The following is an 18,385-nucleotide window of genomic DNA, read 5'->3' on the forward strand; positions in this document are numbered from 1 at the left end:
AAAGGAAAGGAAAGGAAAGGAAAGGAAAGGAAAGGAAAGGAAAGGAAAGGAAAGGAAAGGAAAGGAAAGGAAAGGAAAGGAAAGGAAAGGAAAGGAAAGGAAAGGAAAGGAAAGGAAAGGAAAGGAAAGGAAAGGAAAGGAAAGGAAAGGAAAGGAAAGGAAAGGAAAGGAAAGGAAAGGAAAGGAAAGGAAAGAGAATAATAATGATAATAGTACTACTAATAATAGTGTGTACAAAGCAAGTGATGCACAACGCAATTGCTCACCACCCGCTGACCGATGCCCAGCCTATCCCCGAGCAGCCGGCCCCCCACCCCGGCCAGCCACCCCTATATATTGTTCAGCATGACGTCAGATGGTATGGAATAACCCTTTGGCCAGCTGGGGTCAGCTGTCCTGGGTCTGTCCCCTCCCAGCTCTTGCTGCACCCCCAGCCTGCTCGCTGGCAGGACAGAGTGAGAAGCTGAAAAGTCCTTGGCTTAGTGTAAGCACTGCTCTGCAACAATTAAAACATCAGGTTGTTATCAACATTATTCTCACCCTAAATCCAAAACACAGCACCATGACAGCTACTAGGAGGGAAATTAACTCTATCCTAGCCAAAACCAGGACAATGGGCTAGAAAGTCTCATATCTACTGCTTTGCAGACCCCTTCTAATTAAGAAGTTTCATTAATCTCAGTGCTGGGTAGAGTTCCTTAGGGGTCCCTCTCAATTCCAGCACAATTCGGTGTTTTCATTAATGACCCAGATGATGGAAGAAATAGCTGGCTTATTTCATTTCCTAGAAATGCCAGGTTTTGAGAGACTGCATGTACACAGAAGGACAGGATTAGAATTCCAAATATCTTCATGAATTAGAGAAACAGGCAGAAAAAAAAATAAGGATGGAGTTCTACAAGGAGAACTGCAAGGGTTCAGCTGCAAGCAGGGAAGGGGCTTAGAGGTGTCCCAAAGAAAAATAAAATCAACAAGATAAAGCAGCACAGGGAAGGAAAAAAAAAAAAAAAAAGGCTTCTTTCATTCTGGGGTCATGCACAGGAGTATCACTTGTAAAAAAAGATACACTGTTTTCCCACTAAGATACCAGCTGAAATAATATTTTTCTAATTGCCAACACGGTGTTTTGTAAAAACAGAGGATCAGTTGCAGGGTGTTCAAAAGAAAGTAACAAGCAAAGTCAGGGATCAGGGAAAACTGGTCCCATCAGGCAAGACTGAAAGGGTTAGGCAAGAGGGAAGACAAGAGTAGGAGGAGACACAGAAATTTTGTGAAAAAAAGGAAAACAAATTCTGTCCCACACAGTGGTGGGGACAAGAAGCCATGGGAATACATGGCACCTTTTAAGATCAGACATTAGGAAAATGCATCTGTCTGGCTGATATAGGGAGACAAAGTATCTGGACAAGTCAGAGAATCCTTATCACTAGCAGATATAATGATCAGAAACAAACAAACAAAAAAACAAAAAAAAAAAAACAGGTATTAGGAATGACCCAAGAGAATTGATCCTGCCGTGTAACAGAAGATGGACCAGAAGGCCTTTTTCTATTCTTTTTAATCATATATTATATGAATAAATCATGTATTTGAGAGTTGGTGGTGAATTAGAGGAGAATTTGTAGTGCAATTGTGCTGAGAGTGTATCTTTGGAACTAAAATGGAATAGAGGATATAGCATTATATTACAAGCTTTGCAAATGAATGAACATATCCAACACATGAAAAAAACAACACACTTTACAGGTTCCCACATACTTCATGGACTCTGCCATATGGCATCTCCAGACCTCCATTTGGGCCAGCTCAGAATGACTGCCTCTTTGGAGAGCAGAGTATGATTCAGAGATGGCAAAGGGTTTCTTTCTTTATATCTTTGAGTAAAAACACCATTTTCATGGAAACTTTATTTGTAAAACAGACTGATTTCAGTGGAAAGTACATCAAAATTAATACCCTTCTCTGGAAATATGTTATTTTCTTCATAGTTCTGAAATTTCCTACTAATTCATCATTTCTACATTTCTAAATTAGAAGTTCTTTTGTGGGTTTTTACTTTGCTTTATTGCACAGAGCATAGTATAATACACGTTTAGTTCCCCTGGGATTGGGTTTGTAGTCCTTTGAGATAAAAGTTTCAAAATAATTCTTATCAACTCTATTCTCTAATAGTTGCTAATATTCATTTGTTACAATAGTTTTGTTCTGTAACTCACCCAAGGAGAAGAATCCACCACAATCATTGTGGAACAGGCTGGAGCATGGGAGCTCAGCTCCATCACAGCACGTGAAGCCGGAATCAGTGCTACTGGAATAGCTACTCATCGTCTAGTCCTGCTCTAATCAGTTCACCCAAAAACTTCCAGTGAGATTTATTTCACTTATGAAAAGCCCAGCTTCAAAATCTGGAATCTCCATGGCCCAGACTTGACTTTCAAGAAGTTGTGGCTGTCTCTTTGTTCAAGGGTTAGGGACAGTAACTATAAGCACAAGACTTCTCATCTTCACCTCCTGCAAGAGTCCACCACCAGCAGCAGCCACAAAGAGGCAAAAAGAACAGGAAAGGCCACACTTTGCAGAACCTAAGGAATAGGTGATGCCTGTGGGACGGCACCCAGCAGAGGTCTGTGCTCCCTGGGAGCAGTAATTAGTGCAAACAAGAGACAGACTCAAGCATCCAGGCAAGAGCACAGATCTGGCAGCTGGCTCCATGAGCCATCATGCAGCTCTCCTCCAGGAGTGAGCAAGACTGGTCCACTGCAGGGGCAGATTTTGACCCAGGGAAGCACGAGGTTCGTCAGGATGGGGGACATCAGAGACATACATCAGTGAGAGACTGGTCAAGTGCACAATCCTGACACCTCTCTGCACAGCAGTCCTCAGGTCTGCTGTGCAACAGACTGCCGTGCCATCAGGCATGGCCAAGCAGGGAGAAAAGGATCTGACTCAACATCACCAGAGATGAAGAGGAGGCAGCGATACACAGTGAGAGGGACCCCGAGTGACAGGTTTTTGGGGAGGAGAGGGTGGCTGCAGAGAGCACAACACCCCCATTCGCATATCTGTCTCATCCCTGGAGATGTGTTGTGTCTAATTTGTACATAAAGCCAGGGATGATCTGGAAACTGTAAAGTTAAAAAAGAATATATATATATATATATGTTTGTATAATAAACTCCTCTTATGTGATTTATAAAGTATGGTGACAAGCTTAAGAATAATGCAGTGATCAAAAAAAAATGCTTTAAATAGCAGAGGTGACATTTCCCAAATGAGCACCATTTACATGGCAGGAGGAGTATTTATTGGATAAACCCTGTGTTACGACGTCAGTCATCTGCGTAAATGGTGTGTCCCAGGTGGTAGTCATGAAAAACTAGTGCACTGCCACCGTTATAAGGTCACTGGCATTCTTATATAACCCAAAATTCCTATGATATATAATGCATATTTTACTGGAAAGGTCTCAAAATGTATGTGGCATTTCTGAGGACAGATGTCCAGTGAAAGCTTCAACTTCAACTTTCCAAGCAGGGAGGAAAACAAGAGTGTGACCATATTTTCTTAAAATATAGTATGAGACAAAACAGGAAAAAGAAAAAAGAAAAAAAAAAGAAAAAAAAAGAAAAAAAAAAAAAAAGAGGGATTCCAGAGAACAAATTCTGTGTTCTTACTGCATAGAAAAGAAGTCTTGGTTCTTCTGCTGAGAGATGGTGTTTGGATTAGAAGACGTTGCCTTGTGATCACTCCTGGGACATGAGCAAATAACAAAAGCGAACCCAAATTCAAGTGCCTTGCCCTTTTATGACTCCAACTTTGTAACCAAATGCCTGATCATGTACTTTTCTGGATGCACTTGATTATCATTTTCCTTAGTTTTGTCCAGTAACAGGAAGGAAAAAGCCCAGGGAGATTTATCAGGCAGAAGTGACTTCAGCCCCAAGGAACGGCTGGATTACACAGGGCTGGCTCAACCACCTATGTTACAAGAGTTGAGCAAGAGCTGTGCTTCCTCCAAAACACTGTAAGAGACCAGTTGGTATGAGCTGGACAGAAGGAGATGGTTCTCAGAACACAAGCAAACTGTGTGTCTTTGCTAGCAGAATGTCACAGGGATGAGTTGTGGCTCAGATTCCCTTTGCACATCACACAGAGAAGACTGATGAGCCTCTTCTGGGGTGCTGTGGGGTACACAGCTGCAGTACAGCACAGGAGCATACAGGACCCTAGAGAGTCCTGCAGCCAGTTCTGGAGACTAGCACGTGAACTGTTCAACATGAAGCATCTTATCCCTCCCTCCCATTCAAAGCTGATGTTGAGTTGCGTCAGTGATGGCTTTGACAGCTTCCAGAGGATTTTTCTTTGCATTTTATTTAAGGATTAGAGAGTTCAGCTTCCAGCGAGGAAACAAATGAGACCTGTCTTTTGGCATGTGACCAGTAGGTCCTAAGATCCAGGCTGGATCAGAAGATAAATCAGCGAAGAAATATTAATAGGACAGAGCTGCTATGTGCAACAGTGCACATATTTGGTCAGAGTGGAGTTTTCCCATTTATCGTTGATCGTAGCTGTCGGGACAGTTCAAACCTTCACAAGTTATTTGCCTGTGCAACACAGTAGGTATTAAAAAGTCCATTACATCTTTTCCTGAAGAAGCAGTCTTCTACACATGGAGACTGTTGAAGGCAATCACAACTCTATTGCACTTAGGAGAAGATATTACCAGAAGTGAAGAACTGTCTGACCAAAATTTCATGCAGCTAAAATTGACTAATAGCTTTAAACTTTTTTTTTTTTTTTAATGTATGTTATTGCTCACTGTATTGCTGCTATTACTTCATAAAATTCCTGCTTCTGAAGGTTGTTGCTGGGTTGCTTTCATTCCACACATAGAGAAGGTACGGATCATATATTTTAGATACAAACCATACAGGGACTATCCCTATGAACAATTAATCAAGCTGCATCTTAATGGTCGAAGTTTTTCGACCAAGATCTAACAGGATGAAGCACAGGTGGAGTCCTCCAAGGAAATACAGCAGAGAGAAAATAAAACATTCCTGTCCCCAGGCTGGATTTGCCCCTTCAGAAGTCTTTACAGCCTCTCTCAAGGGATGCATGTTCTCAAGGAAATGCATCTGGAAGTAAGCAAAGAGTTTCTACTCACTGTCCAACACCTGCAAAACTCAAGGGTGGCTAAGGGAAGCAGTGGGGCAGGGAGGACTCTGCTGGCTGGTAATTTGTGAGTTGCTTCGGACAGCAGATGGGGTGATGTCTGTGGTGTCACTCCTGGAGAAGGGATCGCCCTGCAGTGAGGACAAGCACACTCTGCTCTTTTGTTTCCCAGAACTCGATTGCAGCAGGAATGCTCCCACCCCCCAGCACAGAGCACAAGAACAGGCTGGGAGTGGTGCGGTGGAAGTGCCCCATGGCGTGGCCTGCACCACTTGTCCATCAGCCCCTCTTTAAGTGAAGGAAAGAGTGGTGTGTTCTCACCTCTGCCGTGCACCATGGCATCAGAGATGAGGCTGTTGCATGAAGCAGAAACCCTGGCTTCTCCTCTCTGTGCATCAAGATTGCTGAGAGTCCCATGGAAAGTCCTTGTGACAGACACATCTTGAGGAGATACAGCCCAAGTGTTACAGATGCTCTAGGGCAGACTGGAGACAGGTACCAGGCTGAGGCTGGAATTTGAAGGCTTTCTAGAGAAATGATGCAAGTATAAACAGCTGCTTTCAGTGATGGAAAAAACTTCCCGCAGAGTGCAACTGGTTTCTAGGGCCCTGAGGCTATCTGTGGAGGACACAGACCTGAGTCGTATCAATATATACTCTGTGGGTGTACCATCTTCCCAATGGGACCTTCCCTTAGCCATTCCTCTGCCTTCAGGCCCTTCCTGGACTATCTGCAGGCAAATCTCCTCCCAGTGGCAGTGCCCTGCCACCCCACAAGCAGAAGCAGAGAGCCAGCATTGGTTTCTAAGTCCAGAAAGGGCAAGGGAAGGGAAGTAATCAAGGTGCAGGAGTAATGGAAGCATCTCAGAGGTTCTGGCTGTGCAAAGGGGAGGCAGGGGAAGAAAACAGTCCTGGGAAGGGACACAGACACTTCACACCAATGTTTTCCCCAGTGTAGAATTCTGTCCCTGGGGACACAGCTAGCTCCTGTGGGACAGCAAATGGCAAGCTACCTGTGATCTCTACACAGACTTTGGTCACACACATAAACCACCTCCACTTACCAGCCCCACAGTAACCATTAAGCAGTGCGTGCCTGCAGACAAATCCAAACTTTGCCCTGAATCCAGTCAGATCAAAGGTAGCTCCTAGTACAGTGCAGGAGCCCTTCAGCCCCACAGAACACAGGACACAGAAAGGCCACTAACGATAGCTTTAGAGAAGATGTGGAGGACTTCTCCCAGAGAAGGGAAAATGTGCTGAGGACTGCCACTCACACACTAGAGTGACTTTTCTCCTGGCCAAATATTCCCTTCAAGAGTCTAAGTGAAAGAGCAGGGCCATAGGGAAATGGAGGGGAGTTATTGGGTTAGACAACCCGTTGGCAGTTCTATCACACCCAGAGCTGTTCTTTAATGAGTGCACTGGAGAACAGGCAGAAGTAAAGCAATGTGAAGGCCAGGAGTACAAAGCAAGGACATGTGGCCAGGGCACAGCCTGGCTTCTGCTCCACCTCTGAGCATTTGCACAGTCCCAGCACGCTGTCTCCTGAATCCTGGTGTGGTAGGACAGAGTCCAGGTAACCTCTCCTGAGCAAAGAGGGCTCGTGTCAGCGGTTTGAACAAGGACCCCATCTGACATGAGCTGACCAAATCTTGCCTTCCCATACGCATCTGAGTGCACTTCTGATAACATACTCTGCCCCAGTGAGAAAGCTGGCTGCTTTGTAAATATTTATTCTAATTCCTGGTCTTTCAGCACAGACCTGGCTTCTGGAACTCATCCTTTTATCCAGCAACATTTCTCCAAGTTCAAATAAGTGTTTCTTGTCCTTGAAAAGAGTTAAAATGTTCTACCATACGGTGACATGGCAATGCCCAGCACCACCTGGCCACCAGGCTCTCTGTCCTTTGCTCCATCCCCCCACCCAGCTGCTTGCCCCATCCCCATGCAAGAAACACCTCTGCTCACTGTGGTACCCTCACCTGGGACCGGGCATACCTGGGTACTCCAGGACAGCAATGCTGCTCATAAGATCTTTTGGCCTTTCATGACCATCTTTTCCTGTTCAAACAGAGGAACATAGGGTAGGAGTGACATCGGGTGGATTAGCTCCCAGTAAGGTTGCTCCCCCACTGCACATAGCAGACCAGGGAAGATGTGGAGGAGGTGGAGGGTCAGAGAGGTTTCCCAGCCCTATACAGGCATGCTCTCCAGTTCCTATGAGCTACCATGACAGCAGCATTTGTGAGTCATGGACCCTCTCCCAAAAGCTGTCACTGCCTGAAAATCCACTGAGTTTTCACTGAGCTGAGAGCTGGACAAGACATCACAGCCCTGTGGTGGCATGGAAAGGGAGTGGGAGCGGGGAAGTCTCTGATGTTCACCGTGACAAGCCACAGCAGATGCCTGTTGCAAAGACATTTCACCTCTTCTTCAGAGGTGGCTTGGCTGTTGGTGTTTGTTTGTTTAGAGGGGGTTATGTTTTGGTTTGTTTGGCTTGGAATTCAATATGTTAAAACAGGCAGAGAAGTGAAAATTGCCAGTACCATCTGCTGGTAGCATTCAGCAAAACTCGCTGTTAATGATTGATCTTTTCCTCCCCCTCCCCACACTGGAAGATATCCATATATCTGCCATCCTCACCAGAAATGGATCTAAAGGCCTTTTACAGCAGTGCTGCTCCACCGACTCCTATTTCTGGAGCTGAGCACTTGGTTGGCAGGTCAAGAGAGATGAACAGGGGCTTTGTCACTGCCCCCATGGGCCACAGCAACTTCTCCTTCACCAGTAATCCACTTCTCCACACTAGCCTGAAGTGTGTCTGTACAACCTGCAGCTCAGCCAGCCCTGCCAGCCCCCAGCCCAGCGCTGCACTTCCCAACCACTCACCAGTCAGCCAGAGAAATAACGGCATGGGAAGCTGCTGCTTTGTAGTCCAATTAACCTCTGCACTAAGCTCTTATCTCTGCCTGCTAGGATGAGGAAGCACGTGCTGAAGTGATTTATGGAGGAGTGAGCAGGGGCACTAACAAGAGGCGAGGCAGAGGGTCACTCACTGAAGTCTCAGCTCACAGCTTGCAGCCACTGGAGATGCTCTGCAGAGCAAGCCGTCTTCCTGCACCAGCCGCAAACCCTTCTCCTGCCATACCTGGGGTGAATTCATAACAGGACAGGTCTGCACTCTGTCTCTGCTGAATTGATTGGTGCTGCTTCTCCCGTTTTCTTCCTCCCCTCCCCCTCTGCATATTTCCCTGGAAAAAAAATACATTTTTGCCATGTGTCAAGAAAAAAATACAGTGCAATTACACATTTTTATAGCGTACCTTTCATAGCTTATCGCAAAGCTCTGCACATAAAAAAATGAATTGCATAAATTTTAAAGACATGTAATACATACACAGTTAAAATCATGCCGCAACAGCAATAGAAAACAGGTGTGTGCTTAAAGGGAGATTTAAACCAGGGACGTGAGTTGCACACAGGAGCTGCAGAGGTGAAGCAGCCAGGCAGAGAGGAGCTGCAAGCATATAGTGATTACTGGGATGGAGAGAGGGGCTGTAAATCTCAACAGCGAAAGAGCAAAACAGGCACCCAGGAGGAGAGCAGGAAGACAAGTGTAAGTACCTTGGAATTTGAACCCTTGCAGGAACAATGCTCTGCAGAGAATGAGTCTCCTGAGACTGACCTGGACAGGGAAGAACTGAGAGCTCAGTGCAGAATTTTCCCCCAAAGTTCTGTTCTACAGTGTTACAAGCTTAACTGGAGCCCTTGTGCACTTTTAAAACCTTGGGGACAAATATGTACGTCTACCTACAGTGCCAGCCCTCCAACTGTTCCAAGATTTCTGTTCAGCTCTATCTTGAAGATGGAAGTTGGGTGAATTGCAGGATCAGCGTCTGAACTTGTGCCCTTAGAAAGCAGCCAGACCAGCTTTATGGGACCTCTCAAAGAAGTATCTACTCAGTTCAGTGAGTCCTTGCACAAGCATGGAAAGATGAAGCTGACCTGCAGTTTAGCCAAGCTTTGCAGTGTGTCCAAGCAAACCGATGCTCAGTGCTGTGCACTAGGTCACCCATAAGACAAAAACATGCACCCTTCACCATTATCAATCCTGCACCAATTTGCAGCAGAGATGTGACAGGCCTCTCTGCCTTTTCATGTGCCACCCCCCACAGCAGCAAGTTTCCATGACTGACAGTAGACAAAAAAGTTGGTCTTGATATCCATCAAGAAAGGAACCCAATGTATGCCACCCGCAACATGGAGCGTTGGGATTTGTAAACATCCAGAACCTGGGCTGACCTCAACAATGCTGCCCTGATGGAGAGATGGACAGCCCTCTGCACGCTCTGAACTTGGCCAGGAACAGGAGGAATCAGAGAGGTGTGCTAGTGTGACCTGGAGTATGTCCTGCCCAGCCCCAGGCTGCAGCTTTCCCTACCTCTTCATCAGGGAAACATGGAGAAAGTCTGGCAACACTGAGTCATCACCTCTCTAATTCCCAGGTCCTAAAAGGGGGCTATCTCCTACTACAGCTCAGTAGAGAGGCAAAAAACAAAGGCCTCTCACTCCATATGACCAGCCAAGAAGATTGGGCCATGGACAGACTGAAAGGAAGAATCAAGCTAGTCCATTCTGGAAATATTATCCCACCCCAGCAGTCAAATACCCATGCTCTCTTTCTGTTTCTCCAGGTCCAGCTGTCATGATGCTCACTGATCCTTTCACGCACCACACAAAATGGAAATTACAATCCGCCCTCCTTTCCTATCGAGACCAGGATACTAACCCAGGAATGCCCAGAAGCATCCCAAACACAAGATGTCACTGTGACTCCCAAGCTCGGTCTGCCACCTGAGTGGAGCAGAAGCTGAAGGAGGCTGCCAGCAGCTGCACACCTCCAGAAAGTACACCATACTTAAAAATACAAACTTTCTCAGCCTTCCCTTCCACACCTGAACAATAGCAGGACCCCCTATCCACTCCACATGCCTGTATTTCCATCATGTCCATGCCCCAGGGGTACCACCCCACCAGCACAAAGACTGAGCAAGGACTCAGACAGCATCAGCACACACAGATGTCCCACACAAAGGGCTGGCCAGAAGGCACTGCAGTTTGGAAATCTCTCCAAAAAGCTGGGGCTGTGGAAATATTCTGGGTGGAAAACAAAACAAAAAAAGAAATCCAGCTCCTAAATAAGACAGAGGGTATTCTTCAAAAAGCTGCCTCTAAAGCAATGGAGAGATTCAAATCTGAGACTCGTATATATTTTAAGGTGTTTCCTTCCAGCATGGCAGTCCTGGTGAGCCTGAATGATGAGTTTCACCCTGGACCTGAGCTACACCAGGCTTATATTTTTCCCAATCATTATCATCAATTTGTTGAAAACATTATGACACATGTTGGTCACAATCCAGCACTTTTCTAATGAAAACCATTTTGGCAGGAAGTTCTTGACTGGCTTATGCACCTTGGGAATCCCAGCCACTAAGAAAGCCATTAAAATGGATGTGCTCATTCAAGGGAATACTTGACAATTGTCACAGCTTCTGCAGGATGCCCACTGAGTTCTGGCAGCCTGCTCCCCACAGCTCCTGGGGCACCCAGGCATGGCATGGCACACTGCAAGGCTGGCACGTGACCAGTAACCCTGATTTGACAAGGCAAGATCTTCCTGGGCTCCCAAATGCAGACAAGTCCTGTGGATTAAAGAGCTGATGATCTGGAACAGGGCCTACCTGCCCATGCTGGTGGAGAAGACGGTGGTTTGGAGCAGAGAGGAAGACTTCTTCATATACTGGGTCTGGCTGGGATGGCGTTAACATTCTCTGCAGCAGCCCATACAGTGCTCTGCACTTGTAGCTAGAACAGCACTGGTATCACACCAGTGTTGTGTCTACTGCTGAGCAGTGCTGGCACAGCATCAGGACTCCCTCCAGCCCCCAGGGGCCAGCAGGCCGGGGGTGGGCAAAAGGTGAGAAAGGAACACCACCAGGGCAGCTGACCTAAACCAACCAAAGGGATATTCCATGCCATGTGGTGTCACACTCAGCAATAAAAGGTGGAAAAAGGAAGAAGAGGGGAGGGGTGGGCTCTCATTGTGAAAATGTCTGTCCTCCCAAACAATGGCTGCAAGCAGGTTGAGGCCCTGCTTCAAGGACGTGGTCAAGCATCTCCTGTTTGTGGGAAGAAGAGGGTAATTTATTTCCTCTGTACTTCCACGCGGCATTTGCTTGTGGTGTTTTGTGGCTTTTGTTTTTTTTTTTCTTTTTTTCCCCCTTTTCCCCCTTCCCATTTCCCTTTAGTTAAATAATTTAAATAATAATTCTCCCTTAACAATTATTTTTTCTTTAATTAAATTATAATTGTCTCAACCCAGGAGTTGTTTCTTTCCTTTTCTTTTTTTCCAAGTCTTCTGAGGAGGGGGAGTGAGAGAGCAGTTGTGGTGGAGTTCAGCTGCCTAGCAAGGTAAAACCACCACACTGCACCACTAACCTACGTAAGGGGACAATAAGAAATGGTTACAAACAGAGAAAACTCAGCATGCATATATAGGAGGGTGTTGAAGTAAGACCTCTCCATGCTCACTGTGTCCTTGCCTCTCCATCCTCCACCAAGGTGCCCTCAGCCCAGCAGGGTGCTCCTCTGCAGGTCAGCCAACACAGTCCCTCATTTATTTTCTCTGCTCTTCCCAGCAGCCTCCTAGGCTCTGTGGAGCCACAGGCCCCGTGCGAGCTCTCATCTTCTCTCTGGCTCATCTCTGAACCATTCCCCCCTGGGGGACAGGCAAGCTCTGCAGCCTGGAAGCTCCATCTTTGCCTGCATACAGCAGCTGGCATAGGAAAAATGCCCCTTCCTGTTGGTATCTCAGACACAGCTTTTGAAAGGAATATGCCATATACAGGTGTGGGAAACTGCAAACAGACAAAACAGAAACCATCCATCACATAAGTGTTTGCTCACTCTCAAGAGCTCAGATAGGAAGATTTATTTCCCTGGCTTTCCAAGTGGGGGCTTCAGTTAGTGCTATTTAAGCTTTCGTGAGAACATAGAAATCAATCTATGTCCCTTTCTACCAGCCAGATGGGTCAAAACCATACGAGTTTCAGACCTTTCACGTCCTACATCTTTTGACTCATCTCCCCACCACCCCATTCTCATCTCTACCACTCCATCATCACATGTGGTCTCCTTCTGACTCACTCCTTGTCCCTCATCAGCTACTGCTGTGCCCCAACTCCTCTTCCCCTCCCTCCCTTTACTCTCCTCACTGGTCTTTCCCCAGTGCTGCTGGCAGGTCCTCATTGTCTTTTGAGGGCTCAGCACTGGGACACTCCTCTCTTCCCTCCACCCTCTCTCCAGCCATTTCAGCTATTTGTCCAGGGACGTGTTTCTTACATCCATCCTACCCTCGGTGACAGGGCTGTCCTAACTGTGTGGTATGGAGGTCCCAGGGAGCAGCCTGCCTCCTGGGACGGGGCAAACCTTGCACAAGTACTCAGCATCTAGTGGGTATCTACTGAGATACTACTCATCTCTCCCATCAAGGTCTAAATAAGTTCTGTTGCAGCCTTGCACTGAGGACAGGAAATATTCCCCAAAATCCTCACCTGGGATGTGGATGCCCAGGGACACATCTGTAACCTCTCTGCTCCCCACTTACCCTGGCATGGGTGGACCCAGTGACCTCTGAAGGGCAGCTCGGGATATATGGGCCAGGTGACTTGTGACAGCAGATGGCTCATGGCCACAGCTCTCTGTTGTTCTTGATGTGGAAGCAATCCAAAGCAGGACAACCTGTAAAGCACACCTCAGGCAATGTGGGCTGCAGCTGGGATTCAGGGAAGCAAGCCTTGAGGAGATACCAAACACGTAAGGAATTAAGTTCCATGATCAGCTTCACTCTATTGCTTTACTCAGTGTTACCCAAATCCACCCTGATAAAGCTGTTGGAGATCCAGGCTCTTTTCAAGACCATTTAAATTCACATTCTTCTGGTTTGTTGCAGACTCAGCCCACTCACCATGGCTAGGCAGTAGGCGAACACTTCGAGCCCTACAGTAACTAGGCGGTCAGAAAGAGGTGGGCAAGCAGCATGGACAGCAAAGTCTCTGCCCATCCTGTACTTTGTGGTTAGAAGCAAAGCTGGGAGGATGCACTGCTGTGCCGCAGCTCTCTGCAGTGAATTTTCCAACACTTCAGTTCTCTGAAGATCATTTTAAATGTTTTTCTTGATTATTTTAATCCAGTAATTGATTTATTCCTAAATCCCACTAACACCTCTAAGTGCTCTCAAAGTCATTGTCTGCAAGAGTGCACTCCCAATGTCTCTGCACCACCACTGGCCTTGCGGTGCTCCCTGTCAGTGGTCTGGGCCAACAATAAAGTCCTTGAGAGTGGTCTGCGTCATCCCTAACACTCGATGGTCCCAGAGGGACGGAGCAGCGTGAAGCCACAGCTTAGACAGCTTTTGAGGATGGACTGTCGAGACTCTAAACTAAAATATAACATATAGGAGAGCAACCTCAAATCAGCCTCTGCATTGGCCATGGGCCCATAGCATGGAGTAGGACTCAAACTTGCTGCCATATGCATGGGGGCCCAAGCAAACACCCACAGAGCTGCACTGATTCACCAAGCCCTCCTCTTCTGCTGTTCGTGGTCTGGCTCTGATTTCATTCTCTGCATGAGAAATGTGGGGGTGGGCAAGGGGCCCACACTGGAAATGGAAGATTGTTACATGAGAGCCTCCCAGCTGCACATTTCATTTCATTGTCATGATTCTGAGATCTCTGAAAGACAGTTATTTCAGGGCAATCCCATATGAATGCACTGAATTATCCTCAGTCAGGGTCCAGCTCTGGTGACAGGCATGGGTAAGTGTGTGGTGCTCAGATGAACACAGCCACATTAAGGAGTGGGCTGTGGTAGTGGGCACGTGTGTCACCTTGTCACTGTGCTTTAAGTGGGAGCGTACAACACTCAGGCCCTGCAGAGGGTGATTTTCACCTGATGATGCCACCTCATTGCCTTGCTAAATTCCTACTGTCTCTGTCACCCACCAGCACTGCTCTTGGAATCATCGGCACTTCAGTTATACAATGTTTTAAAAGAGAAAAACAGTCACAGAACATAAAAGCAAGGCAATGTAACCACAGAAAACCATTACTCACAAATTCAGTAACCTTCGAATGTAGCCAGAGGTTGCAGTTCCATTAAAGCAGGGAACAACTTCTCCACATCACAGAAGTGTGCACAGGCTTTGAAAGCCTTGGCACTAAATCTGCAAGCCCACTTGCAGAAGCAGTTAATCACTGTAATGAAGACTGGTACCACAGGAACACTTAACAAACCTGCAAGAAAAATGCAAGTCTGAGCCAAGGTGTGCATGGGGATGGATGTGGAGGAGAGGCTCACAACCTCTTCCCAGAACACTGCCTGTGAAAATTTCAATCTGCATGGTGTACGTGAGTGGCTCATGGTCCAGTGATACCCTCATGGATACCAAGAGCTCTCTGCAGCAAATAGTTAAAGCTGAATAACTTCCCACACTTATGGAGATGGTTTAAGTGTTTCGTTTAGTGCTGCCTACCTGCAGTAGACATCTGACAGATTCAGCTGGCCTTTTCCAAAACAGGATCCTGGCAGTCTGGGGGTCAGATGGAAAGCTAATTTTTATGCCAGGTTCTCATCCTGAGGTAAGGATCAACATTTACCTGTAGAGATTGGAACACCTCTCACCAGAACAAGCAATGCAGGCTCTCACATTCTTAGTCTATATTCATCCTGGCCTGACACCTCTTGCAGATGAAAAGCACCAGCAAGAGGGTGACACAGAGCCTGCTTAGAAAGATTGTTCACCTAACAAGATATAAGGCACCATGCATCACCCTACAGAAAACTATAGGCAGGCAAAGGTAATATGCATCTCCATCCCGATTTGTGAGCAAGACAAGGACTTTTGAAAAAAATATCTCGCATTTACACTACAATTGCTCTCAGATGTGTCCTCATAATGCCCGTGGCAGTGCTGAAAGTTGCTCTGAGCATGGGGTCAGGTAGATTCTTCCTGCCAGACTGTGGGCTCTCACTCTGAAGACAGGAAAGCTCTGTTGATTTCACTGTGAAAACAGGCTTATTAGAACCTGCACGTTGCATGTGTTGTCCCAAAGTACTGTGAGAATTCAGGAATGTCCCTTCCCCTCACATCACCAGCACAGTTGTCCAGGCTCCCCGCTCCCATTTTGTCTAGCTTCTTGCTGCAGCCTGGCTGCAGGTCCCCCCACCACCACCACCTTGGCTGACTGAATTAGGGAGGAAAGGCATGGCTGGGGATACCAGTATAGCAGTGCAAGAAGCAGCAATGCACCCTTGTCCCCAGTTTTTAAAGGTGCACTTGCTGCTCTTTACTGATGTCCAGCAACAAGCATGTACAAATTTGTACAAAACATGTACATTTGTCTTCCAAAATGGTGCATTGAATTTGGTTGCTATCAGGTGGGTTTAAAGCAATCCTCCACTGACATTCAAGGTGGTGAGTGATAAATGAGCACTGGTAATGCTCAATATCCTTTTGTGGCATGCTCTGAGAGCTGACTTGTGTGGCTGCAGTGCTGCCATCCCAGCTCAAAAGCATATGCATCCTTGGACAGTGTCTGTGTAACTCCCCACCATGGTGTTCTCCATGTAACACTAGTATCTGGGATGATACACCTGGCCCACGACATACAGCCAGGCACCCTGGGAGGATGCTCTTTCGCACACTGGCCTGTGATACTGGAGTGAGAATGGCATACTAATTCTCAAACCTCTTCTGTATCTGTCTTCGTTCTCCATCTATTAACAGCTTCTAGCTAATTCCAGTTTTACAAAGGTATTCTGTCAGCCAGCAAAGTCAATATATCTTCTCTTCTAGGCAAGCAGGCTGGCCAATTATCTGTTATTATTGTTTAATTCCATCCTGTAAAGCATCACTGATTTGGAAAACCATGTTTCTTTTCCCTGTACCCCACTAGAGCTGACCTGTATCTGGCTCTAAAAATAGCTGCAGTCCTACCAGATCCCAGCTCTCCTTCTGCCATGCAATACAGCACATCCTGTGCAAAATTAAGAGACTATTCCTCTTTCAAGCACAAAAGATGAGGTTATTCTCACCTCACTTCACATGTCTGTTTGCTGAAGTCTGGAGCTAAGCTAGTCTCTCAGGCTCCCATGGCAGATCATGAAAACTGAGGCTTCCAGAAGAAGCTAGATGTGCTGTAGCAGGCCACCTCCCTGACACAGCGCCTTGTACCAAATGTTGCATCACTTAATTAGTTTGGTACTCTGTCCAAAAAAGACAGCACTTTGAATCTTAATGTGAGAACAGATATGCAGCATGGTTACCCACACACAGATTTGCATTTGGTCAGTGTGAAGAGGGTAAGCCCTGGTATGGAGGATGGTGAAGCACAAAAACATCTGCTGTAAGCATGAACTTGAAAGTTGACAGTACACCAAGCAGCCTTCCAGGCACTTACATCATGTGTAACAAGCTCCCACCAGGCCTCACTCTTCTGCTGTGCCTCAGCTACTGAAACACTATTTGCAGAGTGCATTTTACTGGTTGAGAGAGAGTCTGTGGTGTTTCTGGTCAGACACTGAACAGCACGTGGGTCAGCGCTAAAGAGAGCTGATCTATGTTGCTTGGAGAGAAACATCTCAGGAAAAGGAGGTCTGGAAGAGGGATCATGCTGTGTACCCCCAGAAGCAAGCTGCACTGCTGGTCTGGACTGCATGGGACTCACAACTGCCCTGCCAGCCCCTCAGAAAATTTTGTTTTAATACTGAGAATGTAGTAACCTGGGAGGCCCAGGCAGATGTTTTACCAGACTGTGTTGTCTTTACATTGACAGGGAAAATATGTCAGAGCAGTTGTCTGGGAGTTTGGGAAGGTGAGCATGAAACCTTTCTAAACAGAGAAGCAGAGTACAGGCTGCTGGTATGATAAAGGAAGGGACAGTCAGCTTCTGCATCCACCTCAAGCATCCCATCAGCTGGGGAAGAGCAGTGTCTATGCAAAACACAGGGTGGGAGGGCCTGGGAGGTGTGTGCCCCTGCTGCTGTTGCACTTGGGATCTTGGGCTTCCAGAACATAACCAAAACCCCACAGATCACAGAGCAGGCTGTCAGCATGGTGGAGTCACCAGCTTCCAAATACCCCTCTGGCTTCTTCCTAAAACCTCATTACAAACTGCCACAGATGCCAAGCACTGTTAGCGGCTTAGAAATAAATGTCGGAATTGCACCATGGCAAGCTCTAGCATGAGATGAAATTGGAGCAAACAGGACTGATTTGGGTTAAATCTCAGTGTTTTAAGCCATTGCTTTGGCACTCATTCATTGCTGGAGCCTGGGCTCTGCACAGCTCGTTTGCTAGCTCAGTTCCAGCACTCATCTCCAGAACTCGTACCCACATCTGACTAAGGCTGGATGCCCCCAAATGTAGAAAGAGCACAGGAGATGATCCTGGACAAAGAAGGATATGGGGCTGAGATGAGAGGATTTCCCCACAACACAAGGATGATTTGCCTCCATAACAGGAAATTAGGAATCTGCTTCTGCTCTACTGTACATTTGTGGTGTGACACTGGGCCTCTGATCTCAGGCTACACCCTGCATGTTGGGGAAGGGAATGAAGAGCTATTGGGGAAGACCTGAAAACAGTTGTCCCAGAGGACAGGACAGAGGCAGAGCAATGTGAAACATTTTCCCACATCTCTGAACGGCTTAGGCTGATTTTAGCTCCATCTCTGGCAGGGATGAAAATTGTCCATCATGCCAGGACCCCTGTTCCACCTTCAGAGCTTTGGTAGGAGGACACTGTCCAAGCCAGAAGAGTGCTCCAGGCAGTGAGGAATGGAGAGGGGGCTGCAAAAATCAGCACAGGGGAAGAAGTCATTTTCAAAGGGACTAAGAAGTGTGTAAAGGTAGACAGGGAATGGGAGGGGGGTGGTGAAAGATAGGGCATGAAAGACCATAGGTTTTTTTACTGCTTTAATTGCACATTCGTGCTCTGTTTTCATCCAGCTTCCACTCAATGCTCAGGTTGGACTTGCTCTGGGGACTGTATAACAAAGCAGTATCACTCATTCCCCAGGAAGACTAGAGAAGCTTTATTGAACAAAGTAAGGAATTGTATGAGAAGAAAGTGTATTCTCATGAGG

This window comes from Anser anser (assembly GCF_964211835.1).
Source record: "Anser anser genome assembly, chromosome: 18".
NCBI lineage: Eukaryota > Metazoa > Chordata > Aves > Anseriformes > Anatidae > Anser > Anser anser.